The 27,922-nt window shown below is 41.8% G+C and overlaps 1 long non-coding RNA gene across 1 annotated transcript in view; it reads right to left on the bottom strand.

The window, feature by feature from the left end:
* LOC131818435 (uncharacterized) overlaps positions 1-27,922 on the bottom strand; it is a 450,263-nt gene that overhangs the window by 153,304 nt on the left and 269,037 nt on the right. The window contains exon 4 of the long non-coding RNA XR_009348818.1: positions 9,128-9,214. This is a non-coding gene — a long non-coding RNA (uncharacterized LOC131818435). The remainder of the gene's footprint in view (positions 1-9,127; positions 9,215-27,922) is intronic.

The following is a 27,922-nucleotide window of genomic DNA, read 5'->3' as shown; positions in this document are numbered from 1 at the left end:
CTGCTCTGCTCTCTTCATACATGCATACCTACTTTCCATCCTCACCATCCCTGAACTTCCGTCACCACTGGACCCTTGTACAAACTGTTCTTTCAGCCAGTGACACTCTTCTCAACCTTTAGGATCAGCTCTGATGTAATTCTTTATGAGGAGACTTGCCTGTGCCCTCGACCCTGTAATAAATGTACCCAGGTTGGGCCTCCTATTCTCTCCATTTTATGACTGTTACTGCATTTCAGTGAAATCTGTTTAATTTTTGTCCATCTACCACTATACTGTAAGCTTCCAACTCACTATTTTATCTACGCCAGGCTCAATGTCTTACACATAGTTGATACACAATAGTTATATCAAATGAATGAATGAATGAATGAACGAATGAGGGTATGAATGGATTAATAATGCTATGACTTGTTCTATAAGGAGTTATACTAGGTTGCTTCCATTGAAGGCAACACAGAGTGACTAGCAGTTTAGACCGGTCTTTCCAAGTGATTTTTTTTTTTTTTTTTTTTTTTTTTGGAGAGTTCATGGGGTCAGCCCAGCACAGTGATCTGTGTTGAAAAGACTGCCCAGGGGGCATACAGAATGCATATTTGCTACATACGTCTGAGAGGATCCAGGAGAATACAGCCTGCTCCAAAAAAATCATCGGCCAACAAAGGAGGTGACTCTAAAAGCAAACACGTGATGTCTTTAGTGCTACAGAATTTATTCCTCCTTGATACTTAAATGGAACCTGAGACAGACAGAAGCTTAATGAACAAAGACTCTAGAAGGGGCAACCTGTCTATGGGTAAAATGAAATCACTCCCGATTACCTCCAATGGACAGCAGTTATGAGCTCCTGTACACAATTTAAAGGTAATCTTGTAATTTAAAAAGGGAAAAACAAATGCCAATTGAACCTAATGGTAAGTGACATTCTGGCTCAGCTGTTATTAGAATCAAGCAACTTTCTTCTGGTGCTTTAGTGGCAGTGGCTTCCCTGGGTTCAGAGAGGGTTAATTCTATGATCCTTGGGGATGCCTTAATGGCCCTGGTTATCCAAAGCTTGATTCAGAGCAGAGACTGCAGATTATGTTTTCTCTGCACATCCACAGACATATTAGGACATGAAGTGAAGATGACAGGAGGAGAATATCTCCTTTCTCTTCGGAAATGCCCCAGGAGAGTTTCCTACTGCGACCTCCTCAGACCCTGGCTTTGCATTATAGTTATTGTCCTGAGAGCAGATTCAGTTAGAGCCTCTGATTCATTTCTTATAGTGCTCTCTTGTTTATTCTTGGTGGCAGCTAACTTGTAAAATTTTATTATGATTTTTTTCTTGGTTTGTGTCATGGAAGGGATAAAACACACACACACACACACACACACACACACACACACACACACAATGATTCTATCATCAGTCCTAAATGTAGTTGTATAAATCCACACCAAGGCCATGTGTCTACAGGGGAAATGCAGGATAACAGGTTGTTCTATTCCTAGTGGCCGTTCTCTGGGCTTAGATTTCATGTTTCTAATGGCACAGAAGACTGAGGGAGGAAAGAATAAGGCTTGTGGGTAACATTGGTATAGTGGTCACGCTAAGTTGGATTTCACATTTCATCCTCTCACCATACTGGTATTGGGGTGATCCTTATTGAGGATACTATGATCAAATCACCACCAGCAGCAATTGGTGATTCACCAAAATTACCACATTGCTCTGTAATTGCAAGACTGAGCACTTCCCAGATTCCACAGCCCCCAGTTTCAAGATGTCTACTCCAATTACACTAAAACAAAGTATCCATTGTAGGGCTACTGTTTTATGACTCTGTGCCCACTTATGCCATCCCTTCTCTTAGAACATCTTCTACTTTCTACCTCCCTGCTTTTTCCTCTAACTGCTACTCATTTGCCCAGAATTAACTCCCAGGCATCATCTCCATCAAGCTGGGCCTCAAACACCATGTTCAACTTCATTAATCTATCGAAAGAGTCCATTTGATTATCTTTATCCCTTGTCAACTACCACTCTACCTCCTTATTCAAGCCAGGCTCTAAACATCCTCAGATTTTCAAAGCCGAGCAGAGTGATTGGTATGGGGGGTGGAGCATCTAATATAGCTTCACTGCACTCATCATGTTTCAGCCATGTCATGACCTCCAAGAAGTGATCTTATTCCTCAAGGATTGGTGGCCATGTCTCCTATTTGCTCTTATAGTACACTATTTAGTCCCATTGGTACTTCTTAAAATTTCTCCCATTTGTCTATTTTCCCTCTGATTAGGAGCTTCTCAAGGGCAGGAAGCACATCTTCTCTGTCCATTAGTTCATGCCCAGAGCCATGCATAGCACCAAAAACAAAACGGGTGCTTAGTAAAAAAAAAAAAAAAAAAAAAAAAAAAAAAGAGTGCCAAATAAATGAATAAGCAAAACATGCAGATAAAGAGTTCCATTGACTAAGAATCTAACAGGTCTTTAGAGGGAGCTCTGGTGACTCCCACTAGATCTCTGAAAACCATGATCCCACAAGCACCACTTCTAAGATAGAAACAGATGGGACAGAAGTCCTTCCCAGTAGGAGTATCATACTTATGCCCTGAACCTTCTGAAAAGCCTAGAACACCATGCTGTTATAACATGATGACAGATGAAAACTGCAAAATTAAATTCAAGCTCATCTTGCAAGTTTGTGTTTCGCCTTCTGTTGCCAACCTAGGAGGTGCTTATAAAACAGCTTGAGGATTTACCGCTAATACCTTTCCTAAGACAACATTGTCTTTTGGCGGTCAGGGCTCCACCAAATTGCTGTTTTGGTGTTGGGTGTGGGGGAGGGGGAGGGAAGGGGCAGAGAACAGCATGGGATTAATCTTTCAGCTGTCAGTTCATGTCAGTTGGGCAGGAAAAACGGTTTTTGAGTTTTGTGAGTTTCATTTTCCAAATGAAATGGACAGAAACATCTCTAGCCACAATATATATTACTGTATTTTCTTGCTTTGGGGTTCATTTTAATATAGGTTTCATTCTCTCCTCTATACTTGACTATATTCTTTATGCTAGCATAAGAAGAAAGCAGATTCCATTGTCTTTCCCTTCATCCTCTGGAAACCCCAGGTTTACATGTGATTTCAGGGAAGAAAACTATCTTACTGAAGTCAATGTTGGAGTGAATTGTAGTTGACTTTGACAATTCTCTCAAATTTGCCGCAGGTTTCTATCTAAAACATTATCCTAAGGAACTGTTTAATGGAGGGGCTGTCTGTGTCAATGGAGTAGAAATAAAGCTGAACTGTTTAAGGGTAGAAGTGAACTTTGTTTTAATGTGGTTGGAGAAGAAATGAATGCTACATGATAACAGACAGGGCTCTAGACTCAGTTTGATTTGAATCTATGATTTATACTTTTGCAAGTTATCTTTTTCCAAGCAGACTTAGATTAAAGCATAACACATGCAGAGCAATATGCAAAGGTATAATTGTGTAGATATATGAATTTCCAAACTAAACAGACCCATGTCACTAGCATCCAGATAAATGAACATTACAAGAAAAACAGAAGCTCTACGCATGTACCTTCTTTATGACTACCAAATTCCAAGGTCATCATTATCCTGACTTCTATCACTGTAGATTAATTTCATTTGCTTTTGAGTAATATGGAATGGAATCATACAGTATGAATTCTTTTTTTATCTGACTTCTTTCATTCGATGAGATATTTGTGAGATTTATCCATGTTTGCATGAAATTACCATTTATTGGTTCTCAATACTGTATAATATTCCATTGCGTTTATATATCACAATGTATCCTACTGATCGTGAATGGTGGTTTGTTTCCACTTTGGGGCTATTAGGAAGAATGCTCATGCAAACATGCTACAAACATGTCTTTTGGTGAAAATATGTGTATATTTCTGGAAAACTACTTAAAAGTAGAACTTCTGGGCCACAGAGTATTTTATGTTCAGCCTTAGCTTGACCTAAACCAATTTGTGGTTGAGTTACATAAGTCACTTAAGACTTCTGAGTCTGTTCTCCATCGGCAAACGGGGAGAATTTACATTGTTAAGTTGTTTTAAAGATAAAATCAGGCAGTGTGAAGTATCTGGCATAGTTCTGACATTTAAGCAATATTTTCCTCAAAACTGTTCAGCGCTCTGTATATTTTCCATGTGCTCCCCCATTTTCCAATTTTGTTGTAGGTTCATTGGAACTACTCGATTTAAGTTCTGTCCAATAGGGTGTGAGTGGAAGCGAGATGTGCTGCTTCTGGGCCCCAGGGCCACCTGCCAGCACTCTCTCCCCTAGCTGGAAAACCCTGGGAAGAATGAGTGGTGGGATCACAAGAGGATAGAGCTCCCTAGGGTCTCTGAGAGACAGCCGGGTGTATAAACACCACTGACTGACACCAGACACTCAGCATGAGCAAGAAAGAAAATTCTGCAGTGTTAAGTCACTGGTGTTTCTAAGGTATGTTGTCACTGCAGCCTGCTGTAAGTAATCGGATAAATACAGAACTCAAATGATGGAATACGGCTCCACCCCAATGAAACCATCAGAATTACCCTTGGTAGAGTTATATGACTCAGTCTCAACAGAGATATTACATATTTCTTCACTTTTCAATGGCAAGGAAATCTTTTCTTGCTGTGACTAAAGAGAGAAAATTGAAAGTGATCTTTTGCTGGAATATGTTAATTGAAGAATCTCTCTTCTAGGCTGAGAACCAGATTGTAATTCCAAAATTGTGTCTGATGTACCCCAAACACAGCATTGCCTTCACAAAGAGAAGGCCCTTGGTGATTATTAGTTTAAAAACATAAAACCCTCTCCCACCAGGTTCAAAGCCAACCTCATTCTTTTGTTCCTATAAAGACTTTCTTTCTTCGTGTTCCCTGGTGTCTACATGGCCTATGAGCTTTCTCCTAATGATTAAACTCCTAAAAATACTACAAAGAATGCTTAATAAGGCTTTTGTGTTTTACTGGTTGCTATAGAGACTGTTTAGTGTAGGATTTTAAGTACGTGTAAATATGTATTTTGGACAGTGTTTAAAAACACGTATAATTTACCCAGCCATAACAGCTACTTCAGAGCACTAGCAGTTCAGTGCGATAAGGCATATGTAAAGCATTTTATAGTGTGTTATTTATAGTTATTTACTTAATAGCCTATAACCGTTCCTTCTATTGTGTAAAGGAAATAGGCATTTACCCTGTTTTAACAATGAATATCATTTACTCCATTGTAGCAATTGATAGTCTTGAGGCCCGTGCAGGCTAGTGAATATGCAATTGGTATAATGTTGATGCCAGAGCGGAAACCATGTTGACAGAGAGTTAGTAGGAAAACAAAAGGTCCTGCTGATGGAGTCTTGAGCTCATTAGGGAAGTTGTTGACTGAGCTACTCTGGCACGATAGGAAACCCCTGGAAAGAGGCCACTATCTGCTTTGAAGTTACCCCCAGGGATGTACCCAAGGGCGAAATAGCACAGATAATAATAGCAACAACAACTAATAGTTATTGAGCAAATGCGACATGGCCACAGGCGTGGTATAAGTGTTGTACATTTGTGGTCTAATTTCATCTTCACAACACAATGACCCTATGAGACAGATATGGTTATTTGTTTCTCAGACAAGGAAACTGAGAGAGAGAGGTTTATACAACTTGACCAAATTTATCACACAGCCAGTAGATGGTGGATCCAGGAGTCAAATCTAGGTCTGTCTCACTCCAAAGTGTGTCCTCTATTGTTGTTGTTGATCTATATTTCTCTGTTGTTGTAATATTACTCGGGGTCTGCCAGGGAGTTCTAGAGCCAGGCAGAGGTTAGTTCTTTCTCAGCAATATATCCCTGTCCTATAGCACATGGATGTGCAAGTGCACACACACATAAACACACACACACACACACACTTTCCAAGCACATGAAGTTCTCGGCAATGATCCATTCCATTATCCAAGGAAAAAGGTACGATCATAGCCATTGAGCTTCTCCACTTTCAGGTCCTTTACCCACGTCCTCTTTTAAGCCTCACCTCAATGCCAGGTTCTACATTTCATTACCTACTTTGTGTAGATGAGGAAGCTGCCTCGCAGGCCAGGCCTGTCCGATGGCACATAGACGGTATGCAGCAGAACCAACACTTAATACCAGATTAGGTACAACTCAAAAAACCCTGTCATTATAGAAAAGCACAAATGCATGTATACAGTGTTTCTCAACTGTGGGACAGTTTTTCTCCTAAGGGACACCTGGTAATTGCTTTGAGACACTGGGATGATTGCAACTGGCATCTAGCAGGTAGAAGTCACAAACACTGCTAAATAACCTAGGATGTACAGAACAGCCACTCACAGCAAAGGATCAGCTGGCCCCCAATGTCAATAGTGCCAAGGTTGAGAAAACCTGACTTAATGTAACTAAAGACAGTCCAAGATGGGCTGGGCAACACTATGTCAGTTGAATTTAAACTCAAATAATGATGGTTGCTCATTTATCAGCTTAGTTTAAAAAATGGATTTCAAGATTTATGAATTAATCTGCCTAGTTGTTTTAGAAAGGCACCTTAAAAGTTCTCACACTCCAAAATATGTTCAATAAAGCCTGTGATCAGGATGGACCTTCTAGCATCTGAGATAATATAGTAAGAGGCTCTGAGTTCATTCAGATATAGGGATAATCAGGAAAGAATGTTTAGTTGAATAGTGAGTATGATGAAGGCAGGAATTAATCTGTCTTGTTTACTGTAATTTTTGACTTTCCAATTTTAACAGCTAGCACATGGTCAAAGTTCAAACCACTCTCATTCTTTAGTTGACTGTGAAATGCATGTTCTTGGCCATCCCATAATTGAGTGAGTGGCTCCCAGGAAAAACTGGAACGGGTCTTTGTGAATCCACCAAAATCCATCTCTTCTTTCCCATCTTTTTTTTTTTTTTTAAACCTCACAAGTATATATTCATTGATTCAGTTAGGAGACAAGTATCTGCTGTGCATACATTCCTTCTGGGACCTCTTTGCTAGAGTCTTTGCTAGGCTGGGACTCTTCCTAGTCACCATCTTGCTTCCTGACTAAGTGAAAAATCTATACCACTTTTGCAAAATACATTTAACCTCTGCAAGGATAGCACATTGCTCTGGCTTGTTTAGCACTGTATCCCTGGATAGGCCCTATCCTAGGATAGTGCTAAATATCTGTTGATTAACTAAATTACCATGTTCTATGATGTTGAAAAATCTTAGAAGACAAATAAAACTCAAGGTAATCCAGCCTGCTTAGAAAATACAAACATCAGAAAGAAGGCAATTCTGGGTAAGTGTTGGGTAGCATACATAGGTACAAGCTATACTCACAGCAAGGAGACTAGAAAGGCAGTAGAGAAGAGGAAAGATTGTAGGGGAGCCCTAGGAGTTGAGGCACCTGAAAGCTACTCTGCCGGTAGACGTATGCCCCACTTACTCTCACCAAAGGGGCTCTGCATGGCACGCCAGTCCTGTGTTGTCACTAATTTAGCTATTTATACCTTGTTCCTGACTGTATCCAAACTGCTCTCTTCCGTGATGAGCTGTTAAAGAAATGAGCCAAGATTCACTGGAACCTTCCTCTTAGGGAAGGTTCCTAGACTTTACGATTCATTGTTTAGAAGTAAAAATGAAAAGAACTATCCTTTATGGAGCACTTGCCATGTGTCAGATCTTGAGCTAAGCAATTTATGATATCACAACTTAATCTTAATTAAAACTCCATAGGAGGGTGCAGCTACTCCCATTTTGCAGTTGAGGAAGCTGAGGATTAGGTAGTTTGCATAATGGTTAATTGCTTTTGGCTTTTTTATAAATGGATCCTGAGGAGAGAGTGCCAAGTTTCTGGGTGGGAACTCAAGCTAAGAGCCTGGTGATCATCTTTTATTTCAAAGTTAGTCCTTCATGTCATCGCTGGCTTAGCTCCAGCTCCAACCATGCAGCTTTGCTGGGATTTCCAAGTAAGGAAGCAGGAAGGTGCTAAAAGATCTGGGGAAAATTAACCAAGGCAGAAGAGCTGTAATAGGAAGAAGTCAACAGTGTCAATCAGCGAGTCTAAGATGATGTAAGGAGCTCCAGTGAAATATTCTGCTAGAATCAATATCTAACTGGTCTGTCTGTGGACATAGAAGCAGTAAGACAGGCAGTGGAAGGACTGCCTCAGATCAGACATGTGCTCTAGCAATAGAATGAGCTTTCTTCGAATCTATGAGAAAGATGAAGGTCACATGGCCCAGCCATGAGCCACCAGGCTGTCTTGAACTAAGTGATGGATCAAGACAGTGGCCCGAGATAGATGCAGATCCAGGCTGCATTCACAGGATCAAATGAAAGCATCAGGTAAACCTCCACGCATACCTACCCATGAGAAAAGAGGGGGACCAGGAGGCATTTATTTGACAAATATTTATTGAGATTTTTCTATGTGCCTGGCCCTGGATATAGAGTTGCAGGCAAGAAAAAGGTGCGATCTCCACTGAGTTTATAGCCTAGAAAGATAGACTGTTGAGACACAGCTAAGCCTCTGTTTAGCCCTGCTATAATATCCACCAGTGCAGAAAGTACTGCTGATCTTTTTACAGTCTTCCTACTGAAAATGTGGTCCACAGACCAGTAGCAGTAGCAGCAGCAGCAGCAGTTGGGAACTTGTTAGAAAAACAGAATCTCCAACTTCAACCCAGAACTCCTGGATCAGAATCTGCACTTTGACAAGATTCCCAGGGGATGCATATGCTCATTAAAATTTGAGAAGCCGTGGTCTGCAAACCTTCCTTGCAGACCAGGGTCTTTGGTGTATCCCACCAGGCACACAGGGGCTATCACTTCCTGCCACAGACATCCTCACAGATATGAAGGTTACACCAGAATCAGCAGAGATCAGGCAAAGTGTATTCTCAGGAGCTCCTGGAAATAATTACCGTTCTCTTAATAATAAATGAATAGGCTGCAGTCCCAGAACACATTGAGAACAAAGCAAAACATGTCAATATAAAATCCAGCAAATAAAACAATCAATTTAAAATAGATTTCTCTAAATGGTTTGCCTGCTTGGGCTAAGTGCCCTGCCTCTGGACTCCCATGGTATGCTGTGCTTATTCCTACCTCAGTCTTTATTCTTTGATCTTGAAATTTTCTATTTCTGTGTCTGCCTCTTATTCTAGACTGTAAGTTCTTTGAGGATCCTCTTTTCTGAAAAGACAAAAGGGGCAAAACAGAAGGATTAGAGGCAGTTGTGAAACACTGGGGGAAAACAAACAAACAAACAAACAAAAACAGTTCTCTGTGTGAAATACTTTTAACAGAAGAATAACAATACATACAATTCTAAATTCTTCCCTGAGGATGCACTGGTAAGTCTCTTGCCCCTTCCATCCCTCTGTAAAGTTCTCCATTTTTGGTGTCTCACGTCAGCAATGATCATTTGTTAGCCCAGTGAGGAGAGGATTCTCTTCTAAGACTTGCCAGATATTCACTAAAGACAACAGAAGATACTCAGGTGTCTACACCCTTCAGTGACATCTACCCACACTGACTCTGGGCTTGGCCACCTAACTTACTTCAGCGGATGGAACAGAAGAAAACTTAATATAAGCAGATGCTTAAAGAGTCCTTTCCATTTATTCTCTCTCATTTCTGTTGTCTTTAGCATGGAACAAGTCTGGACTTGTCTACTGGGAGATAAGAAGACACATAGAAGCAGAGTCCAGAACATGTAGGAAAAGTCCATCAAGTTCAGCAAAGCTGCCTAACCAGCTCACACCTGACCTTGCAGAAATCAGTGAGCTCTATCAAGCCCAGCTCAAGCCAGTAGAATCACATAACCAAATGCAAAGTCAGAGCTAAATAAATGCTCCTCACATTGAGTTAGTCGGCTTGGGGTTGTTGGTTACACAGCAATAGCTAACTGCTACAAGTCACCAAGTAGAAGAACTTCCACTCAGAGAGCATCTAATTCCTTTCACACAGGAACCCTCTTTGTATTTGAATTCCTTGCTCACACTGAGTGTACTTTAAATTTGGTTCAAGCAAAATAAATAAATAAATAAATAAATAAAGATCCATACAAACACACCCTGCCTTTAAACATGCTCACATTTTGGTGATAACCTGGATAGTTACTTGGAAGTTGCTTTGAGTCAAGAAATGATCCCCAGAGGCTACTAACAGCAGGAACATTTTTAGGAGCAGTCTTGTTTATCATTGTCAATAGAGAATAACTGTGTAAATTATAGCCTGTGTGGGTAGGAGGAGTAGAAAACAAAGGCACCTACAATTAAAAGGGAGAATTTCTTAAAGACGCATTTATCAGAACCCTCTAGTTGTCAAGGGCAGAAACCAAATTCAGACCAATGTAAGCCAAACATTAAGCTTGTGTTGGCTCCCTTGACAGAGACAGCTTCTATGGATGTTGAGACACACTGATGCTGGGGCTCTAACGTTGTCTGTTGTTTGTAGTTTTGCCATGAGCAGACATCCCCTTCGAGCATCTGGGGAAGAGGTCCACAAGCAGCAATGCCTCATCTCATCCCTGTGTAACCTGGAGGCCCTGAGAAAGAATAGTTTTCCCAGCAAGGCCCAGGGAGGTCTCTGATCTGCTGGATTTGGCCCTGTTGAACCACAAGTCAAGCACAGTTGAACTAATCATGCTGGATGGAAAGGTGCTGCAGTCTGATTGGCCAGATGTGGTCATGAGGTCAAGTGACAAGGTCAGCCCTTCCTGAATGACATGGAGTGGGAGAGGAGTGGTTTTCCAAGTAGGGGTTCTGGGTAAACTAAACAGCCTGATGACTGATGTAGGTGGGGGAATATCACAGGATTCAAGGAGTAGGTGGATAGGCAGGCTCATGTTTGCAGTGGATACCACGGCAGACCTGAAGCCAGCAGCCCCAGAGGGATGCTGTGGGCATACCCTGGCTCCTAGAGCCCAGGCTGTGAGTCTCTGGTTTCAAATTTTTAAATATTCCTTGAAAGGAAACCTGGTGATCTACTCCAGGTCAGATAATGCACTCCCGATTCCACCTTCTGTCATATGGTGGGGATTGGAAACATTGTGCAGACACCCAAAAAGCTACTGTCAAAGGTCTCTGCCTTCTTTTTTCTCTTCCTTCCTGTCACTTCTTCTTCTTCCCTGCTGTTCCTGAGGATCCATTCCTTATACCCAGGAGTAGGTGAAAATATTTGCAAACTGAAGATTTGTTTTTTAAAAAAAATCATGGTACCCCTGAAATTTATTTTTCCTCTTATATCTGTTTTGCTTTCAAATCAATACACTTATCTTGTGGAATGAGTGGGAGGGAAAGACAGGCGGAATGGAAATACCCACAGAGAGACAGAGAGACAGCGAATAAACCAGAACTTCTGTTCCTGACCAGCCAGGGGAGTGTCTCAAAATGATTTGACTTCTCAGAGCATTGTTTTTCTCAGCTCTTGAACCATCAGCAGAGGTTGTAAAGTCTACCTCAGATAGTTGTGCAGGAATCTGCACAGCTTTCTATAACAGCATGTTCTAGTTCCACCATGACAATGATTACTACCTCTATTGTTACTACCCAAAAACCCCAGCAACAGACAAGGGGGCTCGGCTTTCGAGGCTCACTGTGGTGGGCAATTGAACATATTGTGAAAGCCAAGTGTCTTTCAGTGAATCTGAACCCAGGTCAGTGGTCTGAAGACTGAGAAGCTGGCTGTGCCCTCCCACTTTTGTCTTAGTGCTTCTTTGAGTGCATGTGCACAGCTCTGATTTCTGACTTTCTCTCTGCCTCTCTCTGTATCTCTTTGTTGTGTTGTCTGTGTTTTATTGTCTCTTCATTTCCTCTCCCAGATCATTTCCTTGGGTCCCCTGCCCTACTCCCTTCCCTTAGTGGCCTTGGCATTCCCCAAATAGCACCCCTCCCCTCTTGCTTCTACACACAAGCTGGTCCATCCTATGCTTCCTTTCCCTGTCACAAACAGCTGTTTCCTGTCTTGACAGCTTAAACAAACACATTTTAAAAGGTGGCTTGTGCCAACCTCTGGATACTCGAATGAATGTAGCTGGCTGATACTCTGCAAGAGTGAGGGGTCACCCAGCTTGCTAAACCTGAGGCCCCTATGTGGGCACGAAGGCCCCAAAGGGGCCACCTGGCTGCTGTCATGCAGCCAGAGGTCTTGTCCACACCTGCCCTGGGAAACATGGGGAGCAGCTGGGCCAAAGTAGGCACCCTGCTAGTTGTTCGCAGTGGGCCTTCAGGGAGTTTCCAAGATCAGCTTTGATGAAACTGAAAAGGTTGAATCATTAAATGTTTGGAGAATGTGAAGCTGGCACCCGGCCCTGTGTTTTCTGTAATATCAATTATTCCCGGAGCCCGCTGCTGCTCCCTGGGCTGGGAGGTGCTCGGAAGGAGGGCATTATCACCAGCTTACCTTTAAGCCGCAGGAGTAACACCCTGGGTGAGGGACTGTGTGGGTGGTCTGAAGACAGACTCGAAGGGCACCGGAGGGGCCACCCAGCCAGGAGGGGCCGAAGTGGGAAGAAGAGAGATGGAGAGTGAGCAGGTAACCCCCATCATTGCCGCTAGTTGTTCCTCTGCAACTGGTTATACAGACATCCAACAGGTACCCATTATGTGGATGGTGCTTGCAAATAAATGATGGGCCTCTGCTCACATGTCTGGGGGGAGGGCATAATTACTACTTCTGTCCCAGGAAATTTCATCCCTGGGTACACTCTCAATTTCTATCTGCATATATAGCTCCCAGCCGTGGTCAGACTTCAAATTCCAGAATTCTACCTCTGACCGTGTTCTTGTTATCTCCTCTGGGATGTATTAAATGGACCCGGACTCAGTGTGTGTGAGGTTACACCCAAGTTCTCCCTGCCACACACCTGTCCCTGGTCTTTCTCAGGAACTGACTCCACCCGCCTGTTGCACAAACCAGTTCCTCGACAGAATCCTCACCCCCTCTGTTTCACTTACCTCCATACTCATTCCCTCCTAGGACAGATCAGTTCACCTCTTAACAACATCACCAACACAACCTATGACTTCTTTGTCTTAGCTACCCCCAGTTCTGATGCAACTCGCTGGGCTCTCAAAGGCAGACTCTCCTCCTGGATCTCTTTCCAACCAGCCTGCCATGTGCCCAGAGTAATCCTTCTGAGATGCAGGTGTGATTGAAACACCTCCCCCCCCAGCCTACTCAGAACCCTTCTGAGGATAATGAGCCAGAAATCTTCAGAAAGTCCCAGAAGCCATGCTCTAGCCCCTCTGTCCTCTCTGTTCTGGCCTTTCTCCTTCTCTCAGTTCCGTGAAAGCACCAGGCTCCTGTTTGCCTGTGTCAGAAAGGAGTACCTTTCTCCACACTTCTGCCACAATTTTTGTATAGGTAATACCATTGATCTGTAAAGCAAAAGGCTAAAAGTTTATACAGAATTCTCCAACCCACTCTGTCCCTGTCTATCCAGTTCCTCCCCATACTCAATCCCCACCTCCAAATGCTTTAAGAGATTTTTAAAGCATAGCCAAGCACATTCACATATGTATTATATTCTTTCCAGTTTTACACAAAGGGGAGCATAATTTATACGCAGATCTGTCTTGCTTCCTCTTTTCACTAAACAATTTACCTTAGAGATAATTCCATCTCAGTGTACAAGCTGATGTCTCTTTTTCATAGCTGCATAGTATTCTACTCTATAGCTGTTCCATAATTTATGTAAACCATGCCCCCATTCCCAAAGCTATATGTCATCTCTTTTTTTTTCTACTTTAAATAACATAGCAGCAAATAATAATGTGCATATAGCACTAGGAGGAAAGTTTAGCTAAGAATTAAAATCCTACAAGAGGAACAGTGGGATCTAAAAGATCATGCACTCACAATTCAGATAAATGTAGCTAAATTGCCCTCCATGGGGGTCTTAAATGACATTCTCACTCATAAGAGCCTGTTTTCCACAACTTTGTTAGAAAAATTTTTTTTTGGGGGGGGATATCACTCTGGTAGACAAAAATAGATTCTCCAATTTCTTCTTTAATGCCATAAAGACTGAACAATTAACCAGTACGACCTTTGCACATATGGTATCTGAGCAGGACCCCAGAGTATATAAATGAAGCTGCTCACAGTCTGAAGCAACTAGACTCAGGACACCTGGACCCAGGGACCCGGTAGCCTAGGGCATCAATTTCTCAGCAATCTATATGTAACACCAGTTGGAAACTATGATATTAAAAAAAAAAAAAAGAAGAATGTTATTGGTCCACTTTTATCAGCAAAGGACCCGTTATCATTAATTGGGTCTTTCGTCCAATTAACACACAGGTAGGTGTATTTGGGGGCAGATGAATTAGCTGGAGTAACCAAGGAACTAAGGATGGAAAAGAGGAAGATGGAAAGGATACATAGCGAAGGCTCATTAACAAACAAACAAACAAACAAACAAAAAACCTTTCCCATCCGTGCATGCTCAAGTACAACCTAAGACTCATGTGCTTTACAAAACAACAGCATAGGTACCAGACCAGATAGGCTCGCTTGAGGGTTTGGAAGGTCACAGTGAGTAAGAGCACAGACTAAGGATCAATGGTCTTGGCACAAATCCTACCTCCAGCACTGGTTGTGTTGCCTTACAGAACATCCTTGGCCTCTCTCTGTGCTCAGTTGCTTCATTTGTCATATAGGGATTAATAATTTCATAGGACCATTAGGATTAAATCAGACAAGCTATATAGAGAGTATAGCATTGTGCCTGGCACCCTAGATAAAGCATATCAATTCTTCCATCATGACAATGATGGTAGTTCTTATTTGTGGCAGTAAAGTGTGACTACAGCTTGCCCATCAGTGTGAGCTATGTAGGCCTGGGGTCAGATGGACCAGTGCTCTTCCCAGGATCTGGCTTCACTAGTTCCCTATCATGGTTAATTTCAACTGTCAGTTTCCTCCCCTTTCAAATGGGGGTGATAAGAGGAAACCCAAAGGGCTTTTATCAGGATGGCAGGAGGGAATATAAATTGAGTGCTGAGCCCCTAAGAGACTGCTCAGGAGGCAGGAGCACCTTCCAAAACTTCAGCATCCAGTGGACAGCCAGGCACAAAGGAAGTGCTAGGAAATGTTTGTAGGGCTTTGTTTGCTCAAATGTTTCCTTGCTATGAGAATTTGATCTGCTTTTCTCCGCAGCTTGGATACAAGAGCACACCCCTCCCAAAAAATAAGACCTGCATCTTTGTCCTTTCCAACAGGTCGATGCTCTGGGCCAGATGGAGTCCATGATTGTGGGCACCCAGCCCTTCCCATCCAGCTCCAGAAGTCAAGGCTCTAATTCACTCTGAAAGGGCTTCAGCACCACCCCTGTGAGGTCCTTAAATGTTTTATGAGCTCCCTGAAATGCTCAGATAATTAAAAACACTTTCTTAATTTAATAGCTTGGCTTAATGAAACCAGGACTTTATGTTTTATTTGGAAAGCGGTGAACATCCCAGTCACACTTATTAATATTTTTAAGAGTATGCCCAATTGTGTCCAGGGATTGAGGGAAATCATTGCTTCAAGGGGGAAAATGGGCTTTCCTGAGTCTGTGACAAGTCTTGTGCTTATTAGAGCTCATTACATCCAGGAAGCCTGAAAACCTAAATTAGCAATCATCACATATGACGTGGCAGGCTATTATTAAGGAGGCCGCTTATTATAGAAACATGGAATTATCAATTAAAAAGTAGTCCACCCAGTCCCCAAAGGTCCAATAGGATTACCTGTGCCATCTAGGCAGTCATTTCAAAGGTTAACGTGGAGAAAATAAGCCTCTGAGAACAAATGTTCTGTCAAGCCAAATAAGCACGATACCCGCAGGAGGAAAATACCATCATTCAAACAGGTCGACTATAAACCCAACTGGTTTGAGGAGACAGAGGTAACAGAAAGGGCCAGTGATCACAGAGTGTGGTCTGGGACAGTGGGGATTCTTCAGAGGGGTCTTCTTGCTTTTTCTCAGGAGTGGCCATGTGATACAGTGGGCTGGGCTGGGACCTCAAGGTCAGATGCAGTGGTTTGCTGGCAACTGCACAGCTTGGAGGAGGAAACTGTATGCATCTCTTTCCAACTCCAACGTCTATGACATCATGTTGGTCACTTGAAATCAGCCACAGTGGGAGTATTTGGCGGACATGGCAAGCCAGCGTTTTATCTTTTCTTCAGAAAGCCAATTGTTAGATACTAACAGCACCACGCTGGATATAGGTTCAAATCCTGGCTGGTCCATTGTGAATATGATCATGGGCAGTTTATTTAAATTCCTGAGCCTCTGTTTCCCTGACTATTAAAAATGGTGATCAAACACTTTCCATGTAATGTGGCTCCCATTTTTTTTTTCTCCGTGGCAATTATCACTACATGACATCGCAAATCTGTATCTGTTTCTATTGTTGTTGTTGTGAGGTTGTTGTTATATCTTTCTTCATAAAGCTCCTTGCTTCAGCCAACAACATTTATCAAGCACCTGCTATATCCAAGCATTATCCCAGCCACTGGGATGCTGCAGGGAACCAGAACAGACAAAAGCCTGTACCTCTGTGGAATATACAAACAAGAAACAAATGTGTAAAGGGTATGTGCCTGAGATGGTGATAAACACTAAGGGGGAAATAAGGTGGCGCGCAGGGCAAGGTGAGATTAGAGGTGGCATTGCAATGTTAACCAAGGCAGCCACAAGGGCATCACTGAGAAGGTGACATACGAGGAAAGAATTGCAAGAGGTAAGGGAATGATCCAGGTAGCCATGGTGGGGGGAGAGCATGCCAGACAGAGGAAAGAGCGGGAAGATAGACAAGACTGGGTCTAGAGTATGGGAAAACAACATGGAGGGCACGGGGGATGGAGCACAGGGACTGAAAGCAAGAGCAAGAGAAGAGAAGAGAAGCAAAGCAAAGAGACGCCAGATTGCACAGGGTATTACATGCCCAGTGGTACTTTCTGCAGGGACAGAAATGTTCTCCACTGGCGCAGGCCACTAGAGGAGCCCCTGGCCACATGTGCCTGTGGAGCACTGGAAATCTGGCTTGTTCCCTGTGCAGTATAGATTTTTAATTTTATTTAATTTTAAATCATTTTAATTTAAAAAGCCACATGTGGCCAGTGACTGGATTCAGGATAGCTCAGTTACAGATCACTGTACATGATTTTGGCTATTTCTCTGCATGAGGTGAAAAACCATTGGGGAACCAAACGAAGCAGTGCTATGATCTGCCCGAGCTTGTAAAGGTTCACTCTGGCTTCTCTACAGAGAATAAATCGTAGGAAAGGCCAGGAAGAAAGGAGCTGCAGTCACCCAGGAAGACATGTGGATGGCTTCACAATGGAAGGAACTGTGTTTTGCTCTCTCCTGCTCCCAGCACCAAAAATATTAACTAGAATCTAATAGGTGCTTAATGATTAGGGTGCTGGGAGGAGGTGAGATCAAACTGAATTAAAATAAGCTCGGTATTGGCTCACCTAATGCCAAAATAGTTAAGAAAACTTAACTATTAAATCTGTTAACATTCAAGCATTAGTCTTCAAGTTGGTAATAGAGTGGGCTCTGGAAAATTCTAAGGCACAGGATGTGAAAATGGAAACAGGATCTCTCAGATGTCAAAGTGGTAATGTGTTGGTCATTGAAACTCTCTTGATTGTAGATTTGTGTGTCTGACTCTCCAGGATGGTGCAACTAACCTCCAAGTCTCCATACAAATGTGAGTCATTTTAATGAAGGAAAACCTAAAGATCCCCCCTGGCATCATTTCTGTGATGCTCCAGTCCACACTACAAGAAGGTGTGTTTCCTCCAAGCTACTAATCATTTCTATGTTTCTTAATGTCCCCAAGAACCGGCCCATATTTAGAAAAAATAGTGTCTAGGATTCTATAACAGACTACATGTAAATGTTGCTCATATCATAAGTTTATCTTCTCTCGTGGCTTCACATGATTTCAAGAAGAATGCATGTTCCAAGAGAGAAGCCATCAAGCACTTCTGTCGTTTGAGTGTTGCAGAAAACAATGCTTAGCAAGAAACCACTCTGGGAAGATGAGATTGAAGAGACCAATTTGTATGGGACAATGGGACATAGGCAGCAAAATAATCATTAAGTCATAATCAGTTTCTTTAGAGCAACTGACAAGTCAAAACAAGAAGCATCACTGGTTGCTCTACCAGAGCTCTCAGCATAGACCCATACTGGTGAAATTCAAATCTTTTTCTTTTATTCTTGAGAGATTCCTTTAGCCAGATATTATCCCATAACCTAGTCTTGTGCATTGTCATTTGCAACCAAACAAAATATAGCCCAAACATAAATATTTACTTTGTTGGGGCCAACTGGTGACCACATCAATGCTTATCACCACTGCTTACTCACAACCCCCTTCCCCCCATCATTTCCTACAAATGTAATCAGTTCTGCTACTTCACTGTCCTCTAAGGCTTGAGTATCAATTCAAAAATTCTAATGCTCTTCCACTGTACCGCATGTTCTATAAGTCCTTATGCCCAACCAAGAGTCCAAAAAAAAAAAAAAAATTTATCGAGCAGATACTCTATGCAAGTCAATCCCTCAGAGACGCAAAGATACGAGGCAAGGTTCATGATTTCAAGAAGCTCAGTATATTAAATCACATATATCCTCCATTGACTCAACTGGAGAATAAATGTCTTATTAAATGATTTGAAAACAGAGTTGAATTCACTGAATACCCATTTCCACTGTGATGCCTCAGGATGATGAGTATCTTCCACTTCTCCTTTTCCACTTGTCCAATTCCCCGTCACCTTTCAAGAAGGGGCTCACATGTCAGGGTGCCTGGGTGGCTCAGTGGGTTAAGCCTCGGCCTTCACCTCAGGTCATGAACTCAGGGTCCTGGGATTGAGCCCCTCATTGGGCTCCCTGCTCAGCGGGGAGCCTGCTTCCCCTCCCTCTCTGCCTGTCTCTCTGCCTACTTGTGAACTCTCTCTCTGTCAAATAAATAAAATATTTTAAAAAAAAAAGAAAAAGAAGGAGCTCACATGTTTTACTCAGCTTGGGTAAGTCAGGAAAGTCTTACTTAAATATTAACTCCCTCTTTTATGTCACTGCCTTGCTGAGTATGTGTTTCTCTTATGGCCTTAATCACTCCATAGTAAATTGTATTATTGATGTTTCAGCCTTCTTCAGGAGATTCAGGCTCCACAAGTGATAGCCCTTGACTTTTTCATTTCTACACTTGGCATCTACTTCAGTTCCTGGCCCAGCACATGCTTGTCACCTGAGTATGATGAACATGTGAGATTGTTTTTATACTATGTTTATGCTCCTCTGCATGGAAACATACATTTAGTCTGTTTTCTGATTCAATCTCCACTCTCTATTCAAGTCCAGCTTAAAACACACCGTTTAGACGATACCTTGACCCAACTCACTTATTTTGGTATTTACCCAGAATTCCCGTGAGATACAAAGGAAGACAGCACATAAGCCAAAGCATTCCATTTAGGTTTAAAAGTCTGCATGTGTCTGGAGTTGGCACATAGATCTACCCTATCTCTACAAAACAGTATTCACCTCACTACATGACAAAACATTCCCATAGTTATTATCATCCTTCTGGCCAAGGAACCCATATTTTAAACTTTCCTTTGTTTGTTTGTTTGGCTTGTTTGAATCTCAGACTGCATTAATAAGACTTCCTTTACCTTGCTAGAATTCTAATCAGCATGGATAACCAGAATTGCTGTTCTTGGTTAATAAAATTCCAGCCCAAACCAAGAAAATTAAGATACTTTCTTAGACTCTGCCACCATTTCACTGGGAAATGCATAAATAATTTATGTGTTTGAAATATGAAAACTGATTTTAGGAACCAGGAATACTTTCATGGGTTTCCAGAAGTATACAGACCATGGATACCCAAACACAGCATGGGACAAGATTAGTAATCATGAGTAGCCTGATTGTAAACAACATGCCAGACACTCCTTGCTTGGGGTCTGCCACTTACTACAGAACCTTGGAAAAGTCATATGATCTCTCCAAGCTTCAGATTCCTCTATATATAAAACAGGGAGATTTGGAATAAGTCAACCGGGTAGACAGCAGCTTCTTCTCCCAAAGGCTTCCATAAACCTGGATTGGTGGAGTATTAATTTGTTGGCTTTTTAAATTTCTCCTTTTCTTTCCCAGTGTGAGCTCTCCTCCCTTTCAAGGGGGGGCTGGATTACAGAGATCTGTAGGATTTAACAACATAATGAACATGCTTCTTACTAAAGTCTCCACTGCAATTTTTTGGAACATGGTACTGCCCACTAGGTAGTAAGAAACTATTACTATTTTTCACACTTCCTTTCGCCCATTCTTTTTTCCAACTTTTTTTGCACACAACAACCCAGGCTACTTCAGAGTAGGGAGCACTAGATTTTAAGGAAGAAATTTAATAGGATTGTGTGGGCAGGAGAAGGAAGAATTAAGGCAAGTGAGCTTGTGGGTTTCCATAAATCATGTAGAATTTAATTGGAAGTGGCGGTGTTTTCTATGGCTGGAAGACAAGAGAACGGAGGCCGTTCATTACATTGATATGTCAGTCCCCATCAGGAGAGATTGAGAACTGGAGAGAAGGCCAGCGGAGACTGATCATTCATTACTTCAACTTAAGCAAATCAATTAGTTGTTGATGAAGGCTCATGAGGAATCTACACTGTGCTATGTTCATAAGCAGTATTATTGGTTGAAGTAGAGCTACTAAGATGGGTTTGGAGTGATTTTCCCTGTGAAATGTGATATTCCAACTCCCTCTTGGGCTCACACTGGAAGAGAAAAGAAGAAATTTAAAAAGTCAACAAATTAATACTCCACCAATCCAGGTTTATGGAAGCCTTTGGGAGAAGAAGCTGCTGTCTACCCGGTTGACTTATTCCAAGTCTCCCGGTTCCATCATAAACAGAGTTCATAGTTGGCTCTAAGAAGTGATGAAACCCCATCCCTTCTGATTTTCACCTTCACAATACTGTAGTTGCTTCTCACTAGCCTTTTCCAGCCTTCTGCCTTACTCCTTCTAGGAGATAGGGAGGTGCCGATCACTGTTTTAGCACTCTGTATTGGATCGTTTTCAATCATCTCATGGTCTGTGAATTGCCCAGGTGAAAAGCTGTAGGCTACACTGGTCAACAGTTTATGAAAGGAGCAAAGACTTGAGAAAAACCTTTCCTCATGCACTATTTGTTGGAACTTTATTTTTTTTTTAAGATTTTATTTATTTATTTGACAGAGAGAGATCACAAGTAGACAGAGAGGCAGGCAGAGAGAGAGAGAGGGAAGCAGGCTCCCTGCTGAGCAGAGAGCCCGATGCGGGACTTGATCCCAGGATTCTGAGGTCATGACCTGAGCGGAAGGCAGCGTAACCCACTGAGCCACCCAGGTGCCCTTGTTGGAACTTTAGACCATGATCTTTGCATGATTCTAAAATGAGAATGTGATATAATGACATGTCAATATGCACATTTACTCATTACTGAGAACTATGAATCTCCTGGGGTGATCCACCCCATTGAGAATAAAGATTTCTGTCCCGAGCTGCTTTGTCATTAGATTGCTAAGCTGCAACACTTCAAAATTTTGAGTTGGCTTTAATTCCATTTTGTGAGAATACAGTCAGAACCTCTAGTATATTAAATATCTTATTAATTATTAATGTAATAAAATCCTTAGTAATGTTTTAACATGCAGCTTATTGCAACCACATCTGAATCCTTAGGAGTCACTGCTTACAAGTTATCCCACAGGTCTGAGAACACAGAAGCTTTTTTTTTTTTAAAGCCATACATCTTCATAGCAGACATGTATTATACTCATATAATAAAGTGGTTGTCTGACTAGCTATGTAACAACTCAGGTGTTTTTAAATAAGTAGAAAAGATGTAACATGGAAACTTAATTCTGCTCCTGGAACAGGTTGATAAATCTAGCCAAACATCTTTATTTTTTTAAAGTACATTAAGGGAACATTTTTATTTAGTAGAGTCATACATCTTCACATTATTGGGAAGTGTGTTCTTATATTGTGTTTTTGTCTTCAGAATTGCCTTAGGAAGACATCCTTTCACTGGGAGTCCTATTGATGTTATTCTGGGGAGGAAACTGCTCAAACTTGATTTGAATTAATTGGGCACTGCAGAATGGTGTCTTTATGCCCCTCACCACCAAAGGCTTTGTCTACAGAAGAGTTTTGCTTTTAAAAGAATGGACAAGATTTTTGAAACTGGATGATGAATACATAGTTTGCCAAACGATTCTCTCAACTTCTGTGTACTTTGAAAATTTCCATAATAAGTAGTTCTTTAAAAGGAACTGGCAATAAAAGGGGAAAGAGATATCTATGAGAAAACTATTAAAATTCACTTCCCATAGAGACATTAACACTCTGAGCTAGGGATAGTCCTAGACTCTGAGCTGAGGGATAGTGTGGAAACAAGACAGTCCTCAAGGGAACTCATTCCCTGGTTGAAGTGAGAGATACTTGCTATGGACTGAATGTGTCCCTCTCAAAATTCATATGTTGAAATCTAAATCCTAATGTGACCGTTTTGGAAGTGAAGCTTTTGGGAGATAATTAGGTCAAGAGGGTGGAGCCCTTATGAATTGGATTAGTGTCCTTATAAAAAAAAAAAAAAAGAGGAAGTGAGAAAGATGATCTTTCTCTCTTTTGCTATATCAGATGAAAATGCAATGAAAAACTGGCCACCTGCAAACGAGGAAGAGAGCTCTCATGAGACACCAAATCTGCTGGCATCCTGACCTTGGACTTCCTAGGCTCCAGAACTGTGTGGAAGGAGTATTTGTTGCTTAGGCTCCTCAGTCAATGGTATTGTGAAAGCTGCCTGACCTGACTGAGACACCACTCTTAAGTATAGCTCTGGAAACCACACAAAAGCTATGATGGGCTGAACGGTACCACAGTCAAACTGCCCTGGGAGCAAAGTGGAAGGGAAATTTATTTTAACTGTAGGACTCCAGGAAAATTTCCTAGAGAAGGTGATAAAAGAAGGTGATCATGACTTCAAAATTCCAAGGACGGTATACATAAAAGAGCGCAAATACAGATTAAGAAGGATGAAGAGACAGGCAGTGTTCCATGTTCCCTGTCCCTGAGAAAGGATCAAGGGGGATGTCAGAGTTGGTGTTAGTAAGATTCAGAGGGAAATGAGGCTATAAAGCGGAGTTAAAGGTACATTATATTCAGAGCATTAAATCTCAGGATGAAGCATGTGAAATTTAACTGGGGGAATTAGAAGCTCATTCAAGGGATGGGATAAAGGAGTATAATGCTCCCGATTTGCTTATAAAAAAATAATGTTGGTAGCAATGTGAAGGATTTCAGGGTTGAAACTGAATTTTAGCCAGAAGTTAGCTCATTAGCCAGAGTGCCTTCAGCAATTTCAGAGCAAAGCAGCGAGCCTGCATGAGGTTGGGCGGCAGTGGATGAGAGAGGGTTAGCTGTATGCAGGACGCAGGGAAAGGTTTAGACAAAACTCAGCACACTAATTGGGTGCGATGATGCAGAGCATGCTGCTACATCACTAGTTGCCGGACTCCCAAACTGTACCCACCCACCTATGATTTAGAAGGGTTTTCTTGTTCTAATCAATCCCAGCTGGAAACGGGCACCTCGCTCAACTGGAAGATCAAAGAAGGGGCAGAAAAAGTCAGACAGAAAGAGAGAGAGAAACAGAAAGAGAGAATGAATGGACCATGTGGGATGAGGAGAGGAAGATTCCAGAGAAAAGGAACCACTGATGGACAACACAAGGACAGTCCATTCAAGACCTTTGTCAGGGAATACGCACAGCTGAAGAGACCAGATAGATCTTGTTGCCATAGCAACACAGCCTCTTTCCGGCTGGCTTTCTCATTTAGGTACCATGACTCCTGCAAGCTGAGAGTCACCCACGGTCTGGAACTTCTTCCTGGGCCTCACTTGGACCTGTTTCACTGCCTATTAACTAATGATTGAGGAAGAAGTCAAGGCTAGAACATGAATCAAAGAGAATCACTAACACCCAAATGGTGCCTCTAAGTGAAGTAGAAGCTTTCAGAGCCACTGGTTATTTATTCTTATCAACATCCCTAAGATTTTTCTCACATTTATAAACGATGGAATTGGGGTACAAAGAGGTTACATTTTGTGTTTCGTTTTGTTCGATTTTGTGTTTTTGTTTCGTTTGATTTTGTGTTTTTGTTTCTCCCCAAGGGTGCCGTGGGAGCTGGAATTTGACTCAGGTGTGCAATCTTCAATGCGGTACTTAAGGGGATACTGTGACACTGCCCCACAGGCATAGGCCTTGAATCCCAAGCCCCAGTGTCTTCCATTCATTCACTCGGTAATCATATGTTGAATGTCAACTAAATGTCAGGCACTGTGCTAGGCACTGGATAAATGGTGTCTATATGTAGAAGAAATTACTGCTCTCACAGAAATTACAGTCTGGTGAGACAGAGAAACCTTTCTCAAATAATAATACCAAAGAAAGAAAGCTAAGACCAGCACTCTAGGGAGAGAAGCACTGTCTGATTACCATTTACAGTGATCTAGGGATATTTACTAAGCACCTATTCCAAGAAAAACCCTCTTCTAAAACCTGAAGATACAGAGAGAATGTGGTGTGTCCTCCAGGAACTCGCCGTCCAGAACAAGAAGGAGCATGTAGACAGAGCAAAGCAGTGTGATGGGTGTCAATAACATGAGGCCCAGCAGAGTAATTTGCCATTTGGAGACACAGACCTAGGACCAGAGAAAGGTTCTCAGAGGCTTTTACCTTTGAAATGGCTGACAAAGAAAGAATAGAGGTTCCTTAGGCCCATGTAGAAAAATGCCTTCGATATGGTGCACAGAGTGAGTGTTTGAATGGCAGATCTTATAAATAAAGAGGGTCTCTGAGTTTACAGCCCTACTGCAGCATGTTGGTGGAAACTTTGGTTTTTTGTTTTTGTTTTATTGTGGCTGAGGGCTATTTTCATTGCCACAGACCAGCTGTGTATATCTAAACCAATGAGTATCAATCTCTCCTTAAATTAAAAAAAAAAAAAAAAAAAACATAAATGCTGTAATTAAGGAAAAGTGAATTGGGGGAAATTGGAGGGGGAGACAAACCATGAGAGACTGTGGACTCTGAGAAACAAACTGAGGGTTTTGGAGGGGAAGACGTGGGGGGTTAGGTGAGCCTGGTGGTGGGTATTCAGGAGGGCATGGACCGCATGGAGCACTGGGTGCCATGCATTAACAATGAATTTTGGAACACTGAAAAAATAAAATAATTTTTTTAAATGCTGTAATTAAAGAAAGTCTCAGTTTTGACCAGGAAAGTGTATTCAAATTTGAGAACTGAACCTCTGTCTTGATCCATGAGGGGAGAAACTCAGCACCATCTCCCTCACTGTCTCCTGGTGGCCAACAGGAAGCACTAAGTCTGACTATAGATGACAGAGGACCTCAGATTTGCAGCCAGGACACTCAGTCACGTTGTGTGGTGAGGATCAAGTTCAAGAACTCCTCCATGGCTGGAAAGAGTTTATTTTAACCAAAGAAGCTAGGGGTCGATGGCCTCTCAAATGAAACAGATAAGGCAAACAGAGGGTTCTTGTCAGAAACAAATGTTATGTCTCTCACTCCCGAAAAGCTTACAGATATTATCAGTAGGAGTCTAGTTGGGCCTAAAATGAGTCCCTGAGAAGTAATATTAACCAGACGCTTGGCAGATCGTTTATTTATCTCCCCCTAAATTCAATAAAGAGACCCATATATAAATAAGGGAAAATAATGCAACTGTTAGTAATTTATCACTGGATAGAAGGCCATTGTTGCCCTTATCTCTTCAATGATGTTCTATTTCCACTGGTAATGAATTACAGGGTTGCCACATCCTTCCCTTGTGACAGTGGAGACAAGCTAGGTGCTACAGCTCAGACCCTGTGTTCCAGAGACCTAGGGACAGTCATCTTGGGCCCATGTCCTCTGCCCTTGGGTCAGAACTAGAATGCTCCACCCACTCTGCTTAGGAAAAAAAGACATTATTTCTAAAAAAAGAAAAAAAAATATATATATATATAGATAAATAGACAGATAGATAGATATAGATATATCTATATATATATTTATTTTTTTAGGTGCCTCTGAGGAAGGCATGGTTAAGGGCTCATTAATGAGGCAGCATTTTATTCATTATACCCAGAGTTCCCAGCTTCCTTTTGGCCATACTAAAAGAATATATTCAACTTGGATTCAGAAAAATGAGTGAGAGAGCAGCATTTGGAATTTATGAGAGCTAGAGGTCTAGGAATCAAAGGGTGGCTTATTTGTTTGACCAAGCTGTTAATTTCATTGGCGACGCTAATGATGACGATCATAGGTAGTATTTACTACATCCTTATCATATTTCAGGCATAATTTAAAGCACTTTATGTGGGCTTTTTCATTTAATTCTTCCCACAAACTTATGGGTATTATATTTAATTTTTATTTTAAAAAGCAGGAAACTAAGTACTTCATCCTCTGTTTCAGAGCCAGTTAGCTGTGAGGAAGAACCTGAATCCAGCAGTCTGACTCTATCACCCTTCCTGTTAGCTGAGTTTGAGGATTTACCTTCTGGTTGATGTACATGATGAGGAAGTGAGGCCAAAACCACTGGTTCATATCTTATAGAGAAAACCAAATAGACTTCTTAGGGCTACTAGAGCGTCAACATTTTCAAGACAAATGGTGACATAGCCAGGCTTGAATTTTAGGAATCCCAACCTCTGAAAGCACTGTAGGAAACAGAGAAGAGTGATAATAGAGAGTCTGTGAGGTGGGAATCTAAACAGTTAGGCCACTGGGTAGTTGAAGTAGAAGAAGGTGAGGACTTCAAAGAAGGTAATGACCATGAGGATGGACAGAAGGGCATATTCCAAGGGACTAACCGATGGAATGTTCTTACACTATGCATGAATTGTTCATGTCAGAAGGCCACCTCCAAGCCCCCTATCTTAGTAGCATCTTTCATTAGTCTCTTAAGAAGTGTATCCTAGATATTTTGTTTGGCTACTTTAGATCCTTTCTCAATCCTTTCTGACATTCCTAGGGAAGAGAAGGACCATCTTGAAGCATTAGTATTGCAGAAGAAAAAGCCACCAATTGGGCTATATGCTTAGTATCTCTGTTGGGAGTTGTCCTACCCCATATACTATCTATTTGGCAACGGAATTGGGTCCCTGGCTAAGATGGACTAAAATACATAAGGCATATGACCCAAAAGGGTTAAAGTCTCTTTCCTGGGAGTAGAGAATGGATACAAAGAAACCCCAGCTTCGGTTTGCCTGGTCTCCAGACTGAACATGTAGGTGGGCATTTCCAGTAAAGTGAACTATAAAAGAAAGGCTACAGCATGAAAGAGGGGAAGACTAGATTCGTAGAGAGAAGCCAAGATGAGACATGGGAGAGTCCTGATAACATGTTTGGATTCAAACCCAAGCCCAATGGTGGTTCCTTCCCTGCCCTAGAAGATCATGTTCTACCCCCAAAGTCTTATAATACAAACTTCTCCCTCCTGAGTTCTAGGTAAAGCTGATTTCAGTTGTTTGGAACCAAAAGACTCCTAACTGAGAAGACCCCAGTGTCTAACTTGTTCTACAATGCCATCGAGATGTTTATGATTTCCTTTTTCTCAGCTTCTTCCTCGGGGCCTCACCAATTAATCATCATCTTGGAAAGGGAATGAGAGAAATAACAGAAAATTCCCTCTGGGGCAGTAGTATGTCCTGTGGGTAAAGTTCAAGGGGTTGCTCAATTACTGAGCTCCTCCTACATTTAGGTACAGTACTACACATAGATAAGTCTGAGTTACATGCCTGATGGGCTTTAAGAAGGATAATGAGAAAGCATA

The sequence above is a fragment of the Mustela lutreola genome, chromosome 16 (genome assembly GCF_030435805.1).
Source record: "Mustela lutreola isolate mMusLut2 chromosome 16, mMusLut2.pri, whole genome shotgun sequence".
NCBI classification, from domain to species: Eukaryota; Metazoa; Chordata; class Mammalia; order Carnivora; family Mustelidae; genus Mustela; species Mustela lutreola.
Note: the sequence above shows the minus strand (reverse complement) of the source record. Positions and strands in the feature narration are given on the sequence as shown.